We start from the raw sequence: 23,235 nt of genomic DNA, 5'->3' as shown, positions 1-23,235 counted from the left end.
GTTGTTTGGAAAATACGGCACACTTAAAACAATCCTTTGATTTTTCTGAAAATTGACAGTGCCCCTTATAATCCCGTGTGCCTTATGTATGAAATCTGGTTGTGTTTACTGACCTTGAAACGATTTTATGTGGTACACGGCGCTCAAAAATCTGTCACGTTTTAGTACGACTTTGCTAAGCTACGAAGCCGCACCACTTGATGGATTGTCGGAGCATTATTGCTATTTATTGTAGGCAGGAGCCTCGCGGAGTGATACGTACTGTGCTTCAACATAATATCACCGTATTGTGTGTCTATAACCTCTTTTTAAGTTTTGTGGATATTATACATGGTTATGCTGAGGATATGTCGGCCAATTTCCACTGGAAATGCCTTTTGGTTAAACTGTCAGCAGGGAATTTGCACTGTTACATTTTTATATAACTTTAAATGCACATAAAAAACAGCTGCTTGTTTAAGTGAAAATACATTAATGGGGTTTTTTGCACTAATAAAGTTGTGGAGTTGTAAAGTATTTTGTCTAGTGTCAATTATACCGTCAGTTATATCGTTATCGCAAATTTTCAAATGTATATCGTGATAAATATTTTTGGTCATGTCGCCCTGCTCTACTCCTCCCTCATTCTACTCACCGTGACACAATCAGCCAAGGTTTCTGGTGAACCTCGTGTGATTAGGTAGGGGATCAATAGGGGATCCATGTCCCTCTTGGGGACACTTCATAGGGCTTCAATCTGGGACTCTGCACCTGGATGACTGAGAACCTTCACAGACATGAGAAGGATTCTCCTGGCAACCCTTGAACTTTGACGTTTAGCAACTGAGGCCTTTGAAGTATAGCTCGTGGGTTTCTCTGAACATTGCCCAATCTGACCTTGGGGTTACCTTTTGCTGGGACATTCGACATTTAGTGACAGCGTCATTGTGTTAAAACACATTTGAATGCTCCTGCCCAACAATTACAAATATTTCATAAAGTGCATTTGTTTAGCAGTGCCTGGCTACTTACACTTTTAATTCCTATGGAACTAATAAGAGTGTATTTAGTTTCTCACTGTATAGTCCTGTGGGGGGAAAATCTTTTTCGCATGGCTGCATATCTAATTCCATTCTCACAAATGTGACAGTCATATCACTATGAACTCATACAAACACATTTCTTACCAGGAACAACTCAAGAATTCATTAAAGAATAAATTTTAACCAGATTGTTTAAATTTTTTTCAACGTTAAACTGAATGGAGTTCAATCTCACTCTGACTTAATAATGTTCTGCACAACTTTTCTTGTCATTAATATTTAACACCACGTTCTGTACCTGAGGAGCAGAGGGGGAGATTGTTACGATATTTCCCATTTTGTTGGATTCTGAATTCACAGAATTAGTGCTAAACTATTTAGTTTCTTCAGAGCTTCAGAGATAGACAGACATAAATGGCTACAACCACAGGGTATTACATATTCAACTACACTGATCTCAGTATATTTGTCTTAAGAGTAATAAGCTTTCCAATTTCCTTTTTAAGAAGCTCATTTATAGCAGAATTATCCTATTTGTTGTTACAATACTCCAAAACATTTGTGAGAAAATGCTCAGTCATTCATTATTGCTGTCCATTCAGTGATGATTTATTGTCAATACCTGGGGAGAACAGAGAGGAAAAGCAATCTCCAGCAGAGCATGTATTCCTCTGCAAGACTTCACGTATAAATAATAGATAATGACCTTTTGTAGACACTTGCTCTGAACTGCGGGTGTCCAACTTTAACTGAATATTTCTGTGGTGTCAGCCGCATAGGGCTGCTGGGTTTAGAAAGGAGCCTTGCCACAAAGATAAGTATTCTAGCCATTACTGTAACTCAATGGAAAGCATGCTGCCCTCTTATAAATTTATAATATACACAAGGATCCAACCAGCATATCACTGTTAGCCCTGTGTGGGTTGGTTATGGCCTTTCATTTTGGCAGATCCTCAGTAAGCTGCGCTTTCTTTCCTCATACAACTTAGGACGAGAACTGCAGTAACATCAGGACTAAAATCCCGTAGCTGCTTTATAGGAATTAGACCTTTTGATATAATGTGATTTGTTCTTTCTTGTAGGCATCAAAACTGCTGCTTATTGGTGGTATATAATTTATGAATCTAACAAGACATTAAACTCAACCACACCCAGCTTTTGGTCACCATCGCAGAATGTGTGCATGAAGTGTCTCAGAAGGTCTTTTTTTCCTTTTGTCGGCTCCATTTTTATGTGACATTTCATCGCTGTTGACAAAATACATGGTTGGCAATAAATTATAAAACACAAAGGCTTTCCCCCCAAAAGTTTGAAACCTCTATTTCTTTAAATGGTTTGTTATAAACCTAAGTAGCAACCAACCTAGACAAATTCATTCAGGGAGAAGAAAATATGCCCCAGGCTTCCAGAATATCTTTCAGGGCATAGGAAGTCAGTCCTAACAGGACAAGACTTCTCAGTGACACATTTTTAACCTACTTTCGAGAAAAGAATTTGACAACTTCTCTAACTCAGGGAATTTTGTTCTCTGCTAAAGCCTATGTCAGGTGATCTAACATTTTAGGAGGAAGAGAAACAATACTCAAGAAATCTGTAATCACATAATTAAAATTAAGAAACAGTAACTTTTTGTTGAACAGCAAAAAATGGAGAAAAAAAAATCCATTGCCACACTTCTTTCTAAATCATTGCTTAAATTTAAAACATCTTTTGATTTTGCAAGTGTATGACTTCAAATAGATGGTTCACATTACTTTGGGAAGCCTGCAGTGCTAAAGAATTAATCACAGCATTTTCTTCAACAGCGAAGATCAAGTATCTCCACCAGTGAGAGTGTTTCACATTAGGGAATGCATTAAAAATTCATGAACTCCATCTCCCAGCTGGACCTTTGGCATTTTGTTGGCAATTCATTTCCCACAAAACTAAGATTAAACTGGGGTCTCCAATGGCTTTGTTAGTCTGGCTTTTTTTTTTGTACTGTGAATTAATCCAGTTGTCATATTTAATTGGAGAAGACGCTGGGGTAAACACAAGTTCAAGTTGCACAGAAATAACTTTTTCAACAGTGTAAAAAAAGACCTTTTCCTATAGGTAGTACTATGCATGAACAAGAATCAACCTTTAAAATGGTTAAAATTAATTCAAACTAGATTTCAGACACATACAGTCTCTCCATTACAGTAAATAAATAAACAACAAAACATTGACAACATCATAAAAACGTAATTATTAGTAATTGTGACACAAATGTGTTCTTATACCAAATACCTTGTGTGACGTACAGCAGGCCATTGTAACAGTATTTTGGAATCTATTCATTGACACATGAATTTAGACATAAAATTCAGCAGTACAACATGAAACAGATCCACGTTACTACTCATGGACATGGATAGCTCTTCTCCATCTTGGAAGCTTCATAAAAATCCTGAAAAGCTTTTTTTAAGTTTTGATTTAACAAGACCAAACAGTACAGCAGTGTTGGGGTTGTTTCTCAAAAAAGAAATGTATTACACAAACGTATTAGGCATTACTTATTACACAAGTAATGGTTTACCTTACTTAATTGCTCATCACAGTAAGTACTTTGTTACACTACATGGTTATGTCACTCATAGCCTGAAATGCATTGTCACGTAAATACAAGTTACCGGTAACAAAATACACTTCATCCAGGTGCCAATTTAGCTCACCTGGTTGCTCTGGCTGCTTAGCTGGGAATGACCTAAACTGAGCTTTGAAATCACTCTGGGTTCATTGGTAGCTTTATGTTCAGATGCCACAGATGCTCGCTTTAATTGTATTAATGGTATAATTTACTACTGGCACCTAACACAGCAGTCAGGTAGAAATCTGTGCATATACAAGCACACATTCTAAAATTTGGTAAATAAAGCCTAAGATGAACAATAAATCATATGTCATATTGCCATTATTTAACAAAATACTAAGCCACAATGCAGTGTGAGAAAAGCCAGGTACATCATGTGAGTCATTAGCTTGTTAAACCACTTTTAGTAACTTGAAGTAACATGAACTGACTGTTTACTGCATGACTTTATAAGTCTGTCACATCTTTACAGAGGAATTTCAGCCCACTCTTCTTTACAATGTTCTTTCAATCCATTGAGGTTTTCAAGCATTTTTTTATGCATAGCTATATTGTACTACCACAGCATTTCAATCAGGTTGAGGTCTGAACTTTGACTGGGCCTCTGTGACACCTTTTCTTTTCAGCCATTCTGTTGTAGATTTGCTTTTGTGTTTGGAATGGCTGTTCTTTCGCATGACCCAGTTTCAGCCAAGTTTAAGATGTCCAGCAGATTGCCTCACATTTGACTCTAGAATACTTTGTTACACAGAGCGACTGGAAGGTACCCATCATGTGGCAATCCACAATCCACATCATCACCCCTCACTCACCATGCTTGACAGTTGAGGTGTTTGTGCTGATATGCTGTGTTTGGTTTTTGTCAAATGTGGCATTGTGCATTATGGTCAAACATCTCCATTCTGATCTAATATGTCCAAAGGGCATTGTTTATTCAGATGTAACTTTGCAAACCTAAGCCATGCTGACACTTTTGTTTTGTTTTTTACAGAAAAGATGTTCAAATTTTGCCACACATTATATTGCCAGATCCCAAATCTCTAACTCATCATCATCATCATCATCATCAACTTTATTTATAAAGCACTTTAAAACAACCACAGCTGTACATTGGAACTGTAAAATAAAATTACATGAGATATAAATAAAAAACAAATAAAAGAAGAGTGAAATCATTAATTAAATAACTACTGCATTAAAAAAGAAACTAAGTCTCACTGAGGTTAAAAGCCAAGGAATAAAAGTGGGTTTTAAGACGTGATTTAAAAGTGGACAGTGAAGGGGCCTCTCTAACATGCATGGGCAAATTATTCCATAATTTTGGAGCCACAATAGAGAAGGCCCTGTCCCCTCTGAGCTTCCTCCTGGATCTCGGTACCTCCAGGAGCAGCTGGTCAGCTGACCTGAGAGACCGACAGGGTATGTGGGGATGAAGAAGCTCAGAGAGGTAAGGCGGGGCAAGACTGTGTAGGCATTTAAAAACAAACATAAGAATTTTAAAATTAACTCTAAAAGACACAGGCAGCCAGTGCAGAGAGGCCAGCACAGGGGTTATATGCTCTCTTTTTCGAGTTCCTGTTAGGAGTCGTGCAGCCGCATTTTGAACCAGCTGCAGACGTGAGAGCAATGACTGACTGACCCCCACATAAAGTGAGTTACAGTAGTCCAGGCGGGAAGAAATAAAAGCATGGATCACTGTTTCAAGGTGCTGCCTCGAAAGAAAAGATTTTAGTCTTGCCAGTCGCCTTAAATGATAAAAACTGGACTTCACCACTGCTCTGATTTGGTTGTCCAATTTAAAATCACTGTCCAACTTAAAACCAAGGTCAGTAACAACAGATTTAAAATAGACTTCCAGGGATCCTAAAACAACAGAGGAGGACTCACAGGGACCACTGGGTCCAAACACCAACACTTCTGTTTTCTTTTTATTAAAATTTAAAAAGTTTCGAGCCAACCAAGCTTTAATGTCATCTAGATATGTCAAGAGAGGTTTTATGGAGATGGCATCCTTGCGTTTTAGTGTCAAATAAATTTGGCAGTCATCGGCATAACAGTGAAATGAGATCCCATGCCTTCTAAGGATAGAACCCAGAGGCAGTAGATACAGAGAAAAGAGCAGTGGCCCTAAAATTGAGCCCTGTGGGACACCACATGGCAGAGGAGCAGAAGACGATTCGTAACCGAGAAGGCTGACAGAGAAAGTTCTATCTGACAAATAAGACCTAAACCAATTGAGTGCAGTGCCACCAATACCCACTACATCATGTAATCGAGAAATTAAAATATTGTGGTCTACGGTGTCAAAGGCAGCAGTTAGGTCAAGCAAGACAAGAACAACATGGTTACCAGAATCACATGCCAGAAGGATGTCATTAAAAACCCTTAGTAATGCAGATTCTGTGCTGTGAAGGGTTTTAAAACCTGATTGAAAAACCTCAAAGATTCCATTTTCATCTAGAAAATCTTTCAGTTGACTAAAAACAATTTTCTCTAAAACCTTGGAGACTAAAGGCAGCTTGGAAATAGGCCTATAGTTCGCTAAAACTGTGTGATCAAGGCCAGGTTTCTTAAGCAGTGGCTGTACTACTGCATGTTTGAAATTTGCAGGAATTCAGGTAATTCTGCTGTAAAATATCAAATATTTTTTGTAAACCTTGACCAAATTAATTTCCTTACATTCCTAACTGGTTAACATTTATCATCATCAAAACAGGTGTGCGATCTGTTGTATCCAGATTTTGCAAGATATAATTTTCCATCAGACAGTCAAACCTTCCCATATGGAAAAGATATATATAAATCTTATAAAGTTTGTATCTGTCTTGTGTGAAACTTGTATGAAAAGCATACAAGAGTGAAAACAGATATAATATCCCTTGAAAAATTATATAATGAAACTTGTATGTTTTGGATACTTACTAGAACAATATATGAAACTAATGAGAAAGTGGCCACTTTCATGAGTAAATCATATAAGTTTTTACTATTTCTTTTCCATATGGGTTGATCCAGTCAAAAGATTGAATGCCATTCCTCACTAGTACATGTATTGCTGTTTACTGGTAACAGTGATTTGCTTGGAAGAACCCATTCAGCTTCTGTGAATCCTGGATTTGTTTTCTTCTGAAAATGTGTTACACTTTCATGAGGACATCTTAAGAGGCTTGCTTTTATAAGCACTTAAAGAATGTATATTAAAACCTACAAAAAACAACCCTCTGATATATTATGCTGTGCACAAGACCACATCTAAACTAATCACTCTAATCAGTGGATCACATTTCTTATGCTAAAGAGCCTGTCTCATAAAAAAAGCTATAAAAAGTCCCTTCTGGGCAAAGCTGTGGTTCATGCATTTCAGCCACATCACTGCACTCTGCAATTACTTTAAATGAACTATACCTGCTTTGAACGGTGTCCAACTTTTGGCAAGTTGCATCATAGCTGATTTTATCGATCAGATAATTGGAAAGTGACTCAGATCAGAGTGAATCAGGTTAGAATTCGTTTTTGTTTGGGTTTTTTTATGAAAACACTTAACTCCTTATCCTCTAAAATTACAAATCAGAAAATCCCATATATTTTCCCACTTTAGACAATAGGATGTTCTTATCTAGCTTATTCACACTGCAGTTCTTCTGCATAAGTGCAAACCTCTCATATTGCATCCACGTCATGTTATAATTTAGCTAAGATATACAGCCTGCTGAATTCAGACAACTAATATGCCAGATACAATTTGTAAATATCGTTCTGTTTCCTTTTCTTTATATCATCTATTTTTGCGTTGCCTCTCTCTTTTTCTTTCTCATTTTGACCTGTTCTTTTCCATATTGTATGTCATACGCTACTTCCAGCAGTGACCCTGTTATAAAAATGAGAGTGACTCTGGAGGCAGTTACGTGGCAACAGGTCACCTTGGCTTTTTCAGTACAGAGTAATGATAGATATCCTTTCGTCATGAAATTTGGGAGAAAACCCGCTATACTAAAACTATCAAAACAGTTGCGGCAAAATAGACTTTCATTGTGATGCACTTTTGTCCACAGTGAGTTCAGTTCTAAAAGTTTAAAATAGGTGATGAAACACTGATCCAAAAAATTTCTCCAAAACAAAACAAAAAAACTGACAAGACAGAAGGAAGAGGGTAAGATGACACATCCCCATCTATCAAAGCAGAATAGCCTGCCTCCTGATGTTCTTTTGTACGCAGATAGCCCTACCCGTGTGTTGGTAGTCTTGCTTTAGGGTGTAGTCTGTAAAGGGGATAAAATAAGTGAGCCAAAGACAGCAGTTAGATTAAGCACATTTCTTCCATAAAACCAAAAGGTGAGTATGACCGGAAGGTAAGGACATGTTTTTTCTCTTCCTCTTGCCATCTCTTCCCTGGCAGTCAGTTTAAGTAAAACAGCAGAATGCAAAATTTTATGTCAGACACTGAAATACGGAGACTCTGGCATATGTAATGAATTAAAATCTTATGAGAATCCTTGCTGTCAATGTAGCCTTTTATCAACATTATTTTCTACCAATCAAACGTTTAGAAAAAATCGTGGGGTAGATAGAGTTGAAGACATGAATGTGATGGATATAAGCACTTATCTAAAATAATCACAGCAAAGGATTGTGAAGTCTCAGAAGCAGAAAAAGAGGATATTACTTTTCTTACTCAGTGTTATGTTTGCCACTATTCTGTAGATGCACCTTTTAGCAGCCATGGTGTTTGTGCGTTTGTGTTACATAAGTTGATCCCTAAGCACACTGAGCTTTATCCCCTTCTGTTACCATTTCCATTGTGGTAGAAAGTAAGTTTGCTTGAGTTGTCTATATCGTGTATTGAACTGCAGAACATCTGAGGGATCTTTTTAAAGATAAGGCTTTAATTGAGGATATCAAACTTAATCATTAATGCCCCCCCCGCAGTATTTTCTGGTAGCAATTAAATTCCCTAAATGCCCAGCTCAGTTTTTCTCTTACAATCCTCCTGCAGTGCTGCAGACTTTGCTTTTAGTCCCAACTGCATCCCTCAATTAAGTCTTTAAAATTAGCCGTCTATCTTCATGTGCCAAAAGGCCTAGAATACCTTATTTCTGCACCTTGCAATACGGAAAAAAAGACTTTAATACATCATTAACAAGATTTGGAACAGTAACATGTTTGTGAATAGTTTGTGCAATCAGAATTATGATCTGGATGCACTGCTGTGCCAAACACGTTGCTTCCCCCCCAAATGTTAACAGCACTCTAGTAGTATAATGTATTTAAAAAGGAGGGGCAGGTTACCATGCAGTACAGCCAGCAGAGGCACATGAATGGCTCTACCCACTGTGACCTACGAGGTCCACAACCCTACATCAAGACCCTATGTGCATGGGTGATGTGTTGTATGAGGGGGTAGAGGACTACCCCTGGAAGTAGAGAGCCATGAAAAACTGGTATTCCCATTTCCCACACCCCACCACAGGAGGTGTGGGGAAATGACAACTTCCCTGACCACCACCGAGTCAAGGAAGACCCCCCCCCCACCACAAAGAGTAAGCAGGAGTGTGCAAATGAGTCCCAAGTCTTGGGGCCAGTGGGGACCAAAGAGAAACAAATTCATTCAGTTGGTTTTTTTGAGAAGGGAGACTGATGTGATCTAGAAGTAAAATGTTTTATATTAATAATAATAATAATAATAATAATAATAATAATTATAATTATGGATTGCATTTGTATAGCACTTTTCGAGACCCTCAAAGCGCTTTACAATTCCATTATTCAGTGACTCTCACATTCACACACTGGTGGAGGCAAGCTACAGTTGTAGCCACAGCTGCCCTAGGGCAGACTGACAGAAGCGAGGCTGCCATATCGCGCCATCGGTCCCTATGGCCATCACCAGTAGGCAGTCAGTGAAGTGTCTTGCCCAAGGACACAACGACCGAGACTGTCCGAGCCGGGGCTCCAACCGGCAACCTTCCGATTACAAGATGAACTGCCAACTCTTGAGCCACGATCGCCCTATTGATTAATACATAAACTGTTTTTTGATTTCCAGTTCATGAGGAGTTTTGCATAAGGAAGTAAGGAGTATATGTGATGTACTGTTTGTGTATACTTTGAGAGCAAATGTATTATTAACTAAACCCTTAAACTCTAACTTTGTGACAAAGCATGAAACACAAGTAGCTTTTCAAAAATGTGCATTTGAGAAAAAGCTTTTCTTCCAAGTGTTTTTCAGACTAAGCTGGGAGGGATAAAACAATCAGCTGGTGTGGTTATGCTTTTTGTTATGAGTAAGACAGTGGCAAAAACACGGGGACCCTTCAAATACTCAAGTCCTTCCTTTGATCGTAGTTAATACTGCTTCTAGGAAGATTAAACTGTCATATTAGATAGATTTGTCTCTGAGGGGATAAATATTAATCCTTGAAGAGTCAACAATGAAATCTGTAACTTTTGCATTCTGCCACACATGGCGGGATTACTGACAAAGCAAGCCCCCAGCATTAGGTTGGCTATTGCTTGTCATACATTCCAAAAAATGTCAAAAATAATTGGTCACAAGAGAAGAAGCTATAGTCCAAAGCTATTGGATATAAATATTTTATACTTGTACAGACGTAAGCAACCAGAATTGGATTGCTTCTTTGATACCACAGTCCAGTACACTCAGTATCTCTTATATTGATTGATTGAGATGAGCCTGTACTTTTTCTCTTATGTACTTCTCATAATAAACACACCTTGACAAAACAATCCCACCTTGAAATAAAATGCAACCCAACATGAACCTGAAAGAGTCTATAAATTGTCTGTGAAGTGAAGCTGTTTTGTGACCTGCACTAAAAGTCAAGAATGAATTTTGAATACATTTCAACTACATTACTGTAGTTTTGTGGCCAAAACTGGTGAGCAATTCCCTGGTTTCTGGTTATTTTGACAGGGGAAAGCCAGAAAGACAGACAACAATTTTTGAGTGACAAGATCCAAGCAGTAAGGAGACGGGGGTGATAGATGACAGTCAAAAAATAAAACAAACTTTACCTCAAGCAGCAGTTAACATTATTTTGTTATAAAGCTTGTCCAGGTCCTCTTACAACAGACCTGGGCATATTACGGCCCGTGGGCCACATCCGGCCCTTTGTGTATCCTTTTCAGGCCCGCGTGAGGTCAATAATAAATTACCACTAGATAGATTATGTAAATATATGTAGTGCGTGCAATACGACGGTGCTGCTTTTATCCTGAAAAGTGCTACGCTACTTCCATATTGACGTATCTGCGTGTCGCAAGCTTTGAGTGAAGGTGAACAGCCATAAATGACGTTAGCCTCAAGATGGCAGCACACGCTAAGAAGCGAAAAAGTGATAACGAATGTCGCATTTTTAACAGGACATGGACTACCAAGTACTTGTTCACAGAAATTAAAGGTAAAGCTGTGTGCTTGGTCTGTGGTACACAGGTCGCTGTGTTAAAAGATTACAATTTGAATTGCCACTACATGACCAAACATGAGGATAAATACAGAAATCTGTCTGAAAAAGAGCACGCAAGGGTGTCTGATGCATTGCTAGCAAAACTGCAAACCCAACAAGGACTTTTCACCAAACTTCACACCACCAGAGAGGCTGCCGTTTGGACAAGTTATGTAATATCTCACAAAATCACCAGGAAAAGTAAGGCCTTTTCTGATGGAGAGTTTATTAAGGAGTGATTATTGGACTCAGTTGCACTGATGTGCCCAGAGAAAAAGGACGGGTTTGAGAACGTCTCACTCTCCCGACGTACTGTGACTAGGCGGGTTGAGGACATCGCTGAGAACTTGGAGCTTCAGCTGAAGAACAGAGCTGCAGACTTTGAATGTTTTTCTCTGGCTTTGGATGAGAGCTGCGATGTGCGTGATACCGCCCAGCTTCTCATCTTCTTACGTGGAATAACTGCAGACTTTCAAGTCACGGAGGAGCTGGCTGCCATGCAGTCAATGAAAGGAACAACAACCGGCAATGACTTATTCACAGAGGTAAATGCATGTTTGGACAAATTAGGACTGAAATGGGACAATCTGGCAGGTGTAACAACAGATGGTTGTCCAAAAAATGTAGGACTTTTAAAGAGAATGCAGGATAAAGTGACAGAAATTAATCCTGTGCAGAAATTGACATTTTTGCATTGTATTATACATCAGCAAGTGTTGTGTAAGATAGTGTTAAAGATAGAACACGTTGTTGATGTTGTAACTAAAACAGTTAACTTCATCAGAGCAAGAGCATTAAATCACAGACAATTTATTGCTCTTTTGGAGGAAAATGAGATGGAACATGGTGACATCAGCTACCACTGCTCTGTCAGGTGGCTCAGCCTAAGCAAGGTACTAAAAAGTGTCTGGGATCTGAGAGAACAGATTCAGGATTTCTGTGTGAAGAAAGGACATGCCGTCCCAGAGCTTTCAGATGAAGATTGGGTGGCAGACCTTGGATTTGCTGCGGATGTGACTGCACTAATGAACCAACTAAATGTCAAACTGCAGTGCAGGGGACTTTTTGTGCACGAGATGTACAGTGCAGTAAAGGCTTTCATGAGGAAGTGTCAGCTTATCTCAAGCCAAGTGAAGGACAACTTTCTGACCCACTTGCCAACACTAAAGGAGGCTATTCCAAATGCCAATCACCTCCACAAGTACTCAGCCATGTTAGAAGTACTGCATGCAGAGTTTTCAAGGCCATTTCAAGATGTCAAAGCTCTTGAAAATGAAATGGACATGGTTTCTTCTCCCTTCATCTGCAGTGTGGATAATGCTTCAAGTGATGTTCAGATGGAACTCATTGACTTGCTGTCTGACACACTTCTGGCAGACCACTTCAGGTCAGTCTCACTGCTGGACTTTTATTCCTCCCTCAAAGAAGAGAACTTTCCACACCTGAGGAATCATGCTCAGAGGATTCTAGTCCTCTTTGGATCTACCTATGTATGTGAACAGACATTCTTGGTGATGAAGTTCAACAAATCCAAACACAGGTCCTCTGTCACTGATGACCACCTCTCAGCTGTTCTTCGCATAGCCACCTCAGACATTCAGCCAGATTTCAATGCCCTTGTTCAAAACCAAAACAGGCTGGATTATTCTCACTGAAAATGAGGAAAACATGACACAAATCTTTGTATTGTTGCATTTCTATAAACTTCTTGTTTGTTGAGTTAAACATGTTAAAATAAAATGACATTGATTCGGTGGTTGTTTTTGTTTTATTTGGAATATGCGCCACAATTTCACATAGCATAGCCCAATATAAATATTTACATTATTTTATTTTAGTTTTATTCTTCTGATTACCAGTACCAGCTATTCGTAATATATAATTTAGTGAATTTTACAATTTAAGAAAGTTAAGCAGATTTGGGTTCAAGATGTCGTTGATATGGCCCTCTGACACAACTCGGGTTTCTCATGTGGCCCCTTGTAAAAATTAATTGCCCACCCCTGTCTTACAAAGAGCTTTCTCACTTAAGTTGTTCAGCCTGGAAATTGTGACACTTTGAAAAAATGTGATCTATTTTTTTCTCTACCTGGACAAAAGCTGTACTTGTTTTTGTGTCAGTCTGTATTTCAAGTGGAACTATGTTTTGTGCCTCTTTTCAAGCCCATCTTCTGTAGTAGCTTGTCACTGAGGTGTCCTGAATCACAATCCATTCTAAGACTGTCTGTTTGAACTGTTTACTTGTTCGTGCACATAGTGATCCACTTTATAGGGTTTGGTACACACAAAGAGATGGATTTACTACTGCCACAAAATTGTGCTCCAAAAATTATTTTTTATTACTGACAGTAAAACATCAGTAAAATATCAGCCCCACATTTAAAGCCATTGACCCTTTAGTGCACTTAATTTTGGAAAGGACACAGTGTACAATGACTGAGGCTAAAATCAAAATCTGTAGCCCATATCTGTGCAGATGCAACTTTATGGACAACATACTTTTGATGAAGTGTATTCATCTGCATAAGTATGACAAAAAACTGTAGCTACAAATGTGCCATTATACCCTGTGGGGGTGTGGCTGCAGCTCAGCTGCAGGAAGAGAGGTGAGGCTGAGTACTGGGAATGGTGCCAGGTGGGGATGATTGGCACAGCTGCTGCATATCTGCTGATCAGCTTCTGCTGTTTATGCAGTAGCATGCTGGAACCTACACACACACACACACACACACACACACACAGATCAAGCTTGCCTGGGCAGCGAGTAACAGCGAACTCAGAGTTGGTGTTGTGAATGTGCTTTGCCTCACCAAGCAGTCTCCAGCAAAGTGCACAGCTTTTTGTTTATATAACAAGTATACACTTTTACATTTTACACTAAATCAACTGAAGTCTCAAATATGAGCCCTGTAGCTATTTTTATACTTTTGCTTGCCTATACTACACAAGCAAAAAATATTGCTTATGCAGCGCACATTACACAAAATATTGCTTGTGTGCTGCACACAAGACAAACAATATTTTGGGGTGTGTCATGTGACAGATCTATAGTCTAATGCAGTGGTTCCCAAACTTTTTTTGCTGGGCCCCCCTTTGTTTTACAAGAAAAATGTTGCCCACCCCCCTTCCGGCGCGTGCACACGCGCACACATCCTCTAACCACACACACCCTTATTTTGCTCCATTGCGGTTTATTTCACACCTCAAACATTTAGTAAACAATTAAGCAAATACAAGTAATCTGCAATAAATTACTGGTAGTAATAAAATAAACTACTAGGTCTTTTACGCTACGTCCACACCTACACAAGTATTTTTGACAACACAGCTGTTTCGTCCACACTTAAACGGCGTTTGGAATCACCGAAAACGGAGATTTTTTTTAAAACTCCTTTTTTGCGTTTACCTGTGGACGAGGAATACAGAGGTCGTCACGCAACGTCAAAGGTATGTGTCTTTTTCCACGTCACGCTGTGCGCCACGTTATTGTTTACGTGAGATGAATTGCAGAATGGCAGATAGAGACAAAATACTGTTAATCTGACTATCTTCGGTTTTTACAGGCTTACATACACACACGCAGTTACTGTCCCTCTATTTACAAAGGCAGAGGCATCACAGTGTGATTATTTTACGTGTAGTTGTTTTTTTCCTGTGTAATAATATTCAACATTGCTATCAATACATTTTTCAAAAAATGCCTCTCTGTGCAAAATGGGTTGAAAAACATAAACAACTGTGAGATACTGTTAGTAGTGATGGTAAATTTGATTCTTTTTATTGAATCGAGTTTGAATGAGTCACTCACCAAAGTGAATCGGTTTTTTGGGTCATTTGATTCAGTGAGTCAGTTGACCAGAGAGTGCAAAAAATGTACATTTTCACTCAAACTTAATTTGTTTCTCTTTTCATGTAAATCCTACTGCTAAGATGAATAATTCTAAAAAAAAATCCCAACTATTTTATAGAGCAAAAAAGAGCAAAAACATTTCTGAAATTAAGCAATTTCCTATCAAAATTGCTTAATAAACATTTATTTTGTTTATTTGTATTTTATTAGTATTTTCCTTAAATGTGTCAAATATATATTTTCTCATCTAAATGTCCACTGAGCTGTGAGCCAGGGGGCGGTAATGCGCCTTAACATTGGTTGCCAACCAAGAAGAAGAAGAAGCTGTGAGCCAGGAGGGAGGGGGTGAGTGAGTGAGTGATTCGCTCGCTCGCTCTATGATTCAGCACGGGAGGGAGGGAGTTAGTGAGTGAGTGATTCGTTCACTCTATGATTCAGCACAGGAGGGAGGGGGTTAGTGAGTCCTGAGTGATTCGCTTATGCTTACGATTCAGCACAGGAGGGAGGGGGTGAGTGAGTAATTCGCTGGCTCTATGATTCAGCACAGGAGGGAGGGGGTGAGTGAGTCCTGAGTGATTCGCTTACGCTTATGATTCAGCACAGGAAGCGAGGGGGTGTGTCACTACCCGATCCGTACCGGAAACCCGATCGGTACCCCGCATGCGCAAAAGGTTTCTACTTCCGGTCGTAGCATTTTACGATAGTTAAAGGTCAGAGTATCTGTTAAGATGTTAAGAATAACAAGTATATCTTAAAATGTTTGCAATAATGAAGGATTTCAGTACAATGTAGACAAAAATGAAAAATAAAAAGATAGTTACGGATCAGGACTCCCCGATCCTTACTGCGCATGTGTAAAGTCTGACCGTACAAATCGAGTCTACCCGATCCGTACCGCGCATGTGCAGATGTTTTCTTCTTCTTCTGTTCGTTTAATGGCAGTGTACTCCCCAGTGTACGAGGATACCGCCACCTGTTGACCGACCGAATAAACTCTATTATAAACTGAATTAGCGTCATTACAAACGTGTGTTAAATCTGATTTAGCGATAGTCGAGTGTGTTTATGCTTGTCTGTGAGGAGAGGATTGTTGGACTAGTGATGATGATGTGCGCTATCACTGTCAATTGTCAGTAAACACTTCATCTGGCTGATGAATCTACACGTGAGATATTACAAAGTCTGCATTATTAACTCTGTAATTAGGCGCCATTCTTCTTATTTTACGGCGCTGTTGCTCAATCGGGGGACACTCTCTGTTGAGGAGAAAAGCATGAATTTCTTTGTATACGGATTATCCATTGTTTAAATGTCCCGGGCAGTCGAAAAGGAGGCAGAGCTGTTGAGAAATGCTAGGAGCTAACTGGGCGCTAACTGTATCATTCAAATATATTGAATGTCGCAATGTTGGCAAAGAGAGGAAGTGACGTAAGATTTGCGCATGCGGGGTACCGATCGGGTTTCCGGTACGGATCGGGTAGTGACAGGGTGAGTAGCTCAAATGTGCTGTTAGCATGTTAGCAGAGCGATGCTACTGTGGACCGAGGAGCTATTTTCTTGATGTGAGCTTTTACTCAGGGTTTTTTCTTCCAGTTCAGAGCAGAAATGCTTTTGTTAAGAAACTGGCTGTTGTTTCCCCCCCCCCCCACAATTTTAATTATAAGCTAGATATATTTCTACTAATGGAATTAGTTTGCTAACAGCAACAGGGATGAGTCAGTTGGGCTTGTGAATCATGATTCACGAGTCAGTAAAGTGATTCTCGAGTATTGAACGATTCGTTCACGAATCGAACATCACCAACTGTTAGTCCGTGATTTAGACAGGGGGAACTAATCATGGCAGGATCAGCCTGATATTATTTGTATCCCACTGTAACTTTACTGTATAAAGAGCTAACATCTCCAAAATGTCAAGAGTAGTGAGTCATTACAACAAGTGTTTGAACTAAAAATCAAGAATGTGGGATACTGTTTGTCCATGACTTGAAGAGCCCAGCGAAAACCAATTCTGCAGGGGAGACCTACCTCGGCACTTGTGCAGGTGAAGCCAAAGGGCAGATATGCTTCACCATATTTTCTAGTCTTTGGCTTAGAATGAAGTTGGTTTGGAAACATATTCAGCGATGCTTCATCTCCTGCTCTGCGTTTCTGTGGCCCCCGTGCTAGCAGTGTCCAAGCGTTTTGTTCCCCCCCCCTCCAGGGGGCGGGCCCCACACTTTGGGAAGGTCTGGTCTTATGGATGAAATCTATAGTTGAGATTTCAACCAACCCAAAATGAAATCAATCTGATTGCCAGTGGGACCAGATATCATTCCTCACATTTTCACTGCTGAGCTGCTTGTTTACTTGCTGCTGCTGTTTGCGATATATATATATATATATATATATATATATATATATATATATATATATATATATATATATATAGGTTTTTTTTGTATTGCTGATATTTTGTTCGTGATTGCTCAACTAGACTCTCTAGGGAACGCTAGTCGAACACTTGTAGAAGTTTGTGTGCCTTCTTTTGTTTTCTTGCACCTTTTTCCTCTTTTTGTGGTTAGATACTGTAAATTAGTATGATACCGTAAACCAACTGAGTTTGTTTTCTAGGCAGTGTGTGTTTTTTTTTTCTATTTTTATTTTGTTATTTTTTAGTCTCCATGACCTTGGTCCTGCTTCCTCTAGTTTTCCACAATGTAAATTGGTTCCTTTTTATTATCTTATAGTTTAACAAAATGAGGGGTTGACTGTGGTGGCGAAGTGGAAAAAAACAAGATTTCTTTTGGCCTCAGTCACACAGGCTTAGAGACTTGTGAGCTCCCTAGCTGGTCGCTAAAGAAAATAATTCCCAACTGGTTGACAAGTGATTGCTCAAAGGTAATGGCTGTAGCTGTGTAAAATTGGACACATGAAGCATGCTGTATCAAAAAACACCTTGTGATTACTTTGGTCACCCACAGTTTATGTGCAAGATGCTGACTGCAAACATTCGCTAACTAACCATCGAGCCAGAGTGAAACTTGAAAGAATGTGACACAAATCATTTTATTCTGTGCCTTTTCAAAGGTCTTTGTTTTAATTGTAAGGTTTTAAAAGGCACAACTTTTGCATGGAAAGCAAGCAATGTCTGTTTACCATTCTTCACCATTTTCCCCTATGTTGCAATAACTTGTCAAGTATTTTTGGCAAGAGGTAGGTAATGTGGCATCTGGTTTTCAGTGCAGCACCGTATATCTCCTGATAACCAATTTCACCTAGCAACAGCAAGAAACCTTTTTTAACCACTCACCAACTCGTTGGCTGTTACAATTTTTTTCCCCCCCTAGCAAATGTTGGTGGTCTTCAGGTGTGCATAATTTGGGTTTAGCAGTCTTCTTTAAAACAAGTGCCTACAACCTCCAGGAACCACTCACAACTGGGAATAGTAAAGGCAGTAAAGACAGAACTCAACACTTCTTTGTTAATATTTTTTTAGATGAAGCCAGTTGAGAGTTTGAGAAAGGCGAGTGGATTTGTTGGGATTAGTCAGAAGCTTAATGAACCTCCTGGGTTCTTGTGATTACTTGAAAAAGAGACAACTCTTCTAACCAACCCAGCATAAACAACATGTGAAATTAATTTAGAAATACTAATAGACTTCCCAATGAAACCCCACTAATCCATCAATATGTTTTGTGCCATGTTGGTGTAGATTAGATGACTTGAGGTGTCTCCTTTAAGCTGTTTATCTCAGGTGCTCATTAAGTGCAAGAGATCAATGCATTGATTAAATATCACCAAAGATATATTTAGCTTGATATAAGCCTCTTATCAAGGCTTTAGGTACTGTCTCCAGATGAGGCATAATTACATGCACAAATGAGCCACAAATGCAGAAGAGGGTGACTAATAATAAACACTTAGTCTACTGCCAACCAGTCTCCGGTTAGAATGTTGGCTATAAGGGGGCTGCTTTTCAAGGTAATGGGTAATTGCTCAATGTTATATATGTGTGTGTGTGTGTGTGTGTGTGTGTGTGTGTGTGTGTGTGTGTGTGTGTGTGTGTGTGTGTGTGTGTGTGTGTGTGTATGTATGTATGTATGTGTGTATATATATTTGGAGTGTGTGCATGCATATGTGTGAAAATCTCATTGTTAAGACTGACCTTTAAATTATATTTTTAGCTTTTTCCTTTCTTACTTGAACACATTAGTTCCCAGCTAGCATTTAAAATTACACACAGCTGCTTAATTCACACAAATGCTGTCATTAAGCAAAAACAGATGTTGGTGAAAAAAAAAAGAAACTTTCATTTTGCTATCATCATCACAACTACTTAAAGGTAACCATTGTAATAATAAGCAGAACATTCCCCGGACTACATCGACCTTTTCCTGTGGCCTTTTCCTGTGAAGAATGCTGTGAGACAGCAGCTCTTAGCAGGATTAAATTGCTGAGTAAAGCCCATTTTATCCTGACCACCGCCTCAGGATGTATAGATACTACCATGAAGCAGAGACTTGGCACTTCATTCCCTGGGCTGCAGGTCCAGGATATTTCATCACAGCAAATATTTGCGATTACACAGATGACTAAAGCACTTTCAAATGACACTGAGCATATTATGAGTGTAACATTTGGTTATCTTCTAAAAAATTGTGTAATAGATTATCTGCAATTATACAGTGCTATGATGCTGATTGCTATTTGCATGAATATGAAGTGTGAAGAATATATTGAAGATAGAAATGTGTGAGAGGGAAAGGAAAATAAGAGATTAACAGAAAGAGAAAGGCAAGTACACAAACCGAAATGAACAATACACAAAGACAACAGATAAATGGGCCAACAGATGAATAGAGACAGATAACACATTGGAGTGTGGGGGAAACACTCGTGTTTTTGGTATATAGGCTCTGATTGCATATCCTACTACAAAAAAAAACATAAATATGAATGGTAGTTTAGCAGTCTCGAACAGAAACTGACTCTGGAGCTGTTTCATGTGTCAAGGACTGAACATCACTGGAGATTCATTCAGTTTCTCTTAAACCTTCATGCCTGTTGGCAACTTGACCAGACGATTTGTTCCAATGTTTTTTTCTTTGTTGTTTAAAATATTCCAGAGTAAGAATATAAAACAGATTGCTTGGAACATCCATCCATAGTTTAATGTCTTTTACACTGACATCACATTGACCAGGTTTGAAATATGATCATGAGTTACATAACAACACATTTTACCTAGAGGTTAAGTGTTAAATTACTGAACTCCATAAAAGATGAAAAATATAATTATACAAGGCAACATTTAGAGTGCTGAAAAAGTGCTCCATTACAGTGGATGGTGAAGTATTTGCTAAATGTTTTGACAAGAGATGTGGTAAAGGTTCAGTTCTATTAGTGAGTAGTATATATTTTCTACCATTCAGCACAACTATCTGTATTTAATTATTCATGAATTTTATACTTGTCTGTTTTTGTCTGTTTTCTGTAAGCAGGCATATGAAAATGCAATAATCATGTGGAATTACTTAGTTAGAGAGAAAGAAACACACACACACACACACACACACACACTACTGTATCACTGAAGAAGCAGTGATCTGTATCACATACAGATTCAGCCCAGTCTCACAACGGTTCGTGAAATAGTCCCACCCATTCTCATAGCAGTTCGTGATATAACCATGACCTTTAATCTGTTGATGCACATTGCTTGATATTAATTTTCAGGGTTTCTTTTTTTCCATTTTCTTCATCATGAATTTCTCAGTGTTATTTTGTGTCACTGAACACAACTATTGACCATTCAATTCTCATATGTACTAATTAAAAGACAAGAAAATTGCATGTTGGAGGGGCGGAGAATGAGTAAACCTTTGTGGTAGTTCGTTGGTGGTCCACTGGTAGTCCGTGGATGGCTCATTTACCTGCAGGTTGTTTCTGCTGTTGATACAAAATAGGCAGTACAACCAGTGTCCGGGCTATTCTGGCTTGTGCTGTTGTTGGTCCATCAGCAACTGTGGAGAAGAATAAAGTGTTAAAACCAATGAAAAGTGTCGACTGCAGCCACTGTCTTGATGCTTCTTCTATTCCTGGTGAGATCCACTGTCACTCACTTCCCTGTTCCATCCCAACTGTCAGCAAATCAGCATTCCACTAATGACCAGGTGAAGTAATGTGGAATTTGAAGACCACACAGGAGCAACATTTGCAATGAGTAAACACCTCTCTCATTAAATGTGAATTTCTCTGTATGTAGACAATACATATGCACTTTTTGACAGTTTATCTCAGTTAATTGCTGAATAATCAGACACAGATTGCATGTAATAACCAGTTTGACCCCATTTAATCACAGACTGATTTAAGATTGACTCAGTCTTATGGCAACATTTGGCAGGTTTTAGTGAGAGGGTTCAAATAACAGAGTAAGTGAGATAACTTACTGGACTGACTGGATAAAACAAATACTGATGAAATTTAACTTTGAGGACATAATTTGTAGTTGAAAAAAAAAAGGTGATAAATTTAAGTATTTGTATTGCAAAATGTTAAAAATCATAATAGTATCATATTGTGGGGTATTTGGTTATTCCCACCCTCAGCAATTACCCAAGTATCCAAGTAATAGCTCAATATCAACCGTGGTTGTAATAACCATAAAGCTATAGTTATGTCATGTTGTCATGGTAATCAACATACTTGGGATAAGCTATTATTATAATGAAGTTAAATAGAACCAGACAGTGTTGTATTTTGCAGCCCTGCTTGATGGTTATTATACAGAAACTATCACAGGTGTTTCCTGGTAATAAGCCACAGGATCTGCTATTACAGTTTTTTACAGACGCTAGGACACATTTCTCAATACTTAGGTCACTTTTGCAAAACTCCTCACACAGTGAGCACAACAGAAGTCTATGTGGGCTAAACTGAGGATCAGTTATCATTGTTTTGGCACAAAATGCATTCAATGACTACATCTCTCAAATTTCATGAATTATTTTCTCACTCAGACACAACAACTGCCAAAAATCTTTGTACGGACAGGACATTTTGCATGTGCTTACATACTGTTTTCAAAACTGTTAAACTTATGGCCAAAACAATAACACAATGCAAAACTTAAAAAGACAGCAAAATCCAACAGCAATATTTTATTGAAACATATTTTAAATCTAAAAATGCAGTTTAACCAGCCACAGCTGATTCTCATTGTAGATGAACATCTACACAGGTGTTACTCCTTCAATTTTTCAACTCCTTCAATTCTGGCATGCCAGAAGATTATTTCCTAGGTGTGTTGCCCTAGATGACATAAGATGTGATGTGGATGAGAACCTGTGGCCAAATGGAGAAGACAGAGTAGATTAGCATTACTATTGTATGTGTATCAGTGGATGGTGTGTATACAAATTCTTGTATTTTGGGATTACTTAGTGCAAAAAAATAAAAATACATAAACAAATATTACAGTTTTTTTTACAGCCGCTAGGACACATTTCACAATACTTAGGTCACTTTTGCAAAATTGATTCATTCCAGTAACATATATTGAAATTATAAAGAGAGATGTGTCCTTGTTTTACACAAGAAAACGCTGTGTAATGCTACATGTTGTTAGTGTTTTTTAGGTCATTGTTTTGTGGGTGACAAAGTGTGTTTGTCGGCTGTCAACCTTTGCTAGTGTTCTGGAAGAATGAGTTTATTTGAGACCTGAATAAAGTGTTTTGGTAGTTGTAGTGCATTTTGAATGTGAAATGAACTGCTTTGCCAAGCTGAAGGTCAGTTAGGAGAATTGTGTGAAGAGTTTTGCAAAAGTGACCTAAGTATTGAGAAATGTGTCCTAGCGGCTGTAAAAAAAACTGTAAAGTGGTAAACAACAGCCAGAAAGCTACTCTCCCTACTTTTTTCTCTCAGTAGCCAAAAGAGTTCCCCAGGGCTCCATATTAGGATCACTATTCTCTCCATACATAAATAACCTTTGCAATAATGTCTCAAATGCTTCATTCCATTTATTGTTAATCTCCTTCAGTAGTACAAATCATGTTAGCAGTCTGCCTTTAATGCTGATCTTATAACTATCGAAGCATTATTACAGATCATAATGATTTCTAATGATGCCTTTCATTCTTCAACTCACACTAAAAGGCTGGTGTGCAAGCTGAAACTTAAAATAGGTTGTTGCTTTTTGTTTTGTTTTGTTTTGTTTTGTTTTTTACAAATAAATCTTGTTTATGCTGCTCAGGGTGGTGTGCACACCTTGCCAGAGTTGAATATTGTCATATCATTGTGCTTC

At 38.6% G+C, this 23,235-nt stretch overlaps 1 protein-coding gene and 1 pseudogene across 2 annotated transcripts in view; both read left to right on the top strand.

The window, feature by feature from the left end:
- The window catches only part of LOC101469587 (syntaxin-2), a 306,839-nt gene that overhangs the window by 153,216 nt on the left and 130,388 nt on the right, over positions 1-23,235 (top strand). The gene's annotated exons all lie outside the window — the stretch shown is intronic.
- LOC143419296 (general transcription factor II-I repeat domain-containing protein 2A pseudogene) lies at positions 11,360-12,754 on the top strand (annotated as a pseudogene).

This window comes from Maylandia zebra, linkage group LG7 (assembly GCF_041146795.1).
Source record: "Maylandia zebra isolate NMK-2024a linkage group LG7, Mzebra_GT3a, whole genome shotgun sequence".
NCBI classification, from domain to species: Eukaryota; Metazoa; Chordata; class Actinopteri; order Cichliformes; family Cichlidae; genus Maylandia; species Maylandia zebra.
The sequence above is the reverse complement of the archived record's forward strand: the minus strand, read 5'-3'. Positions and strand labels throughout refer to the sequence as shown.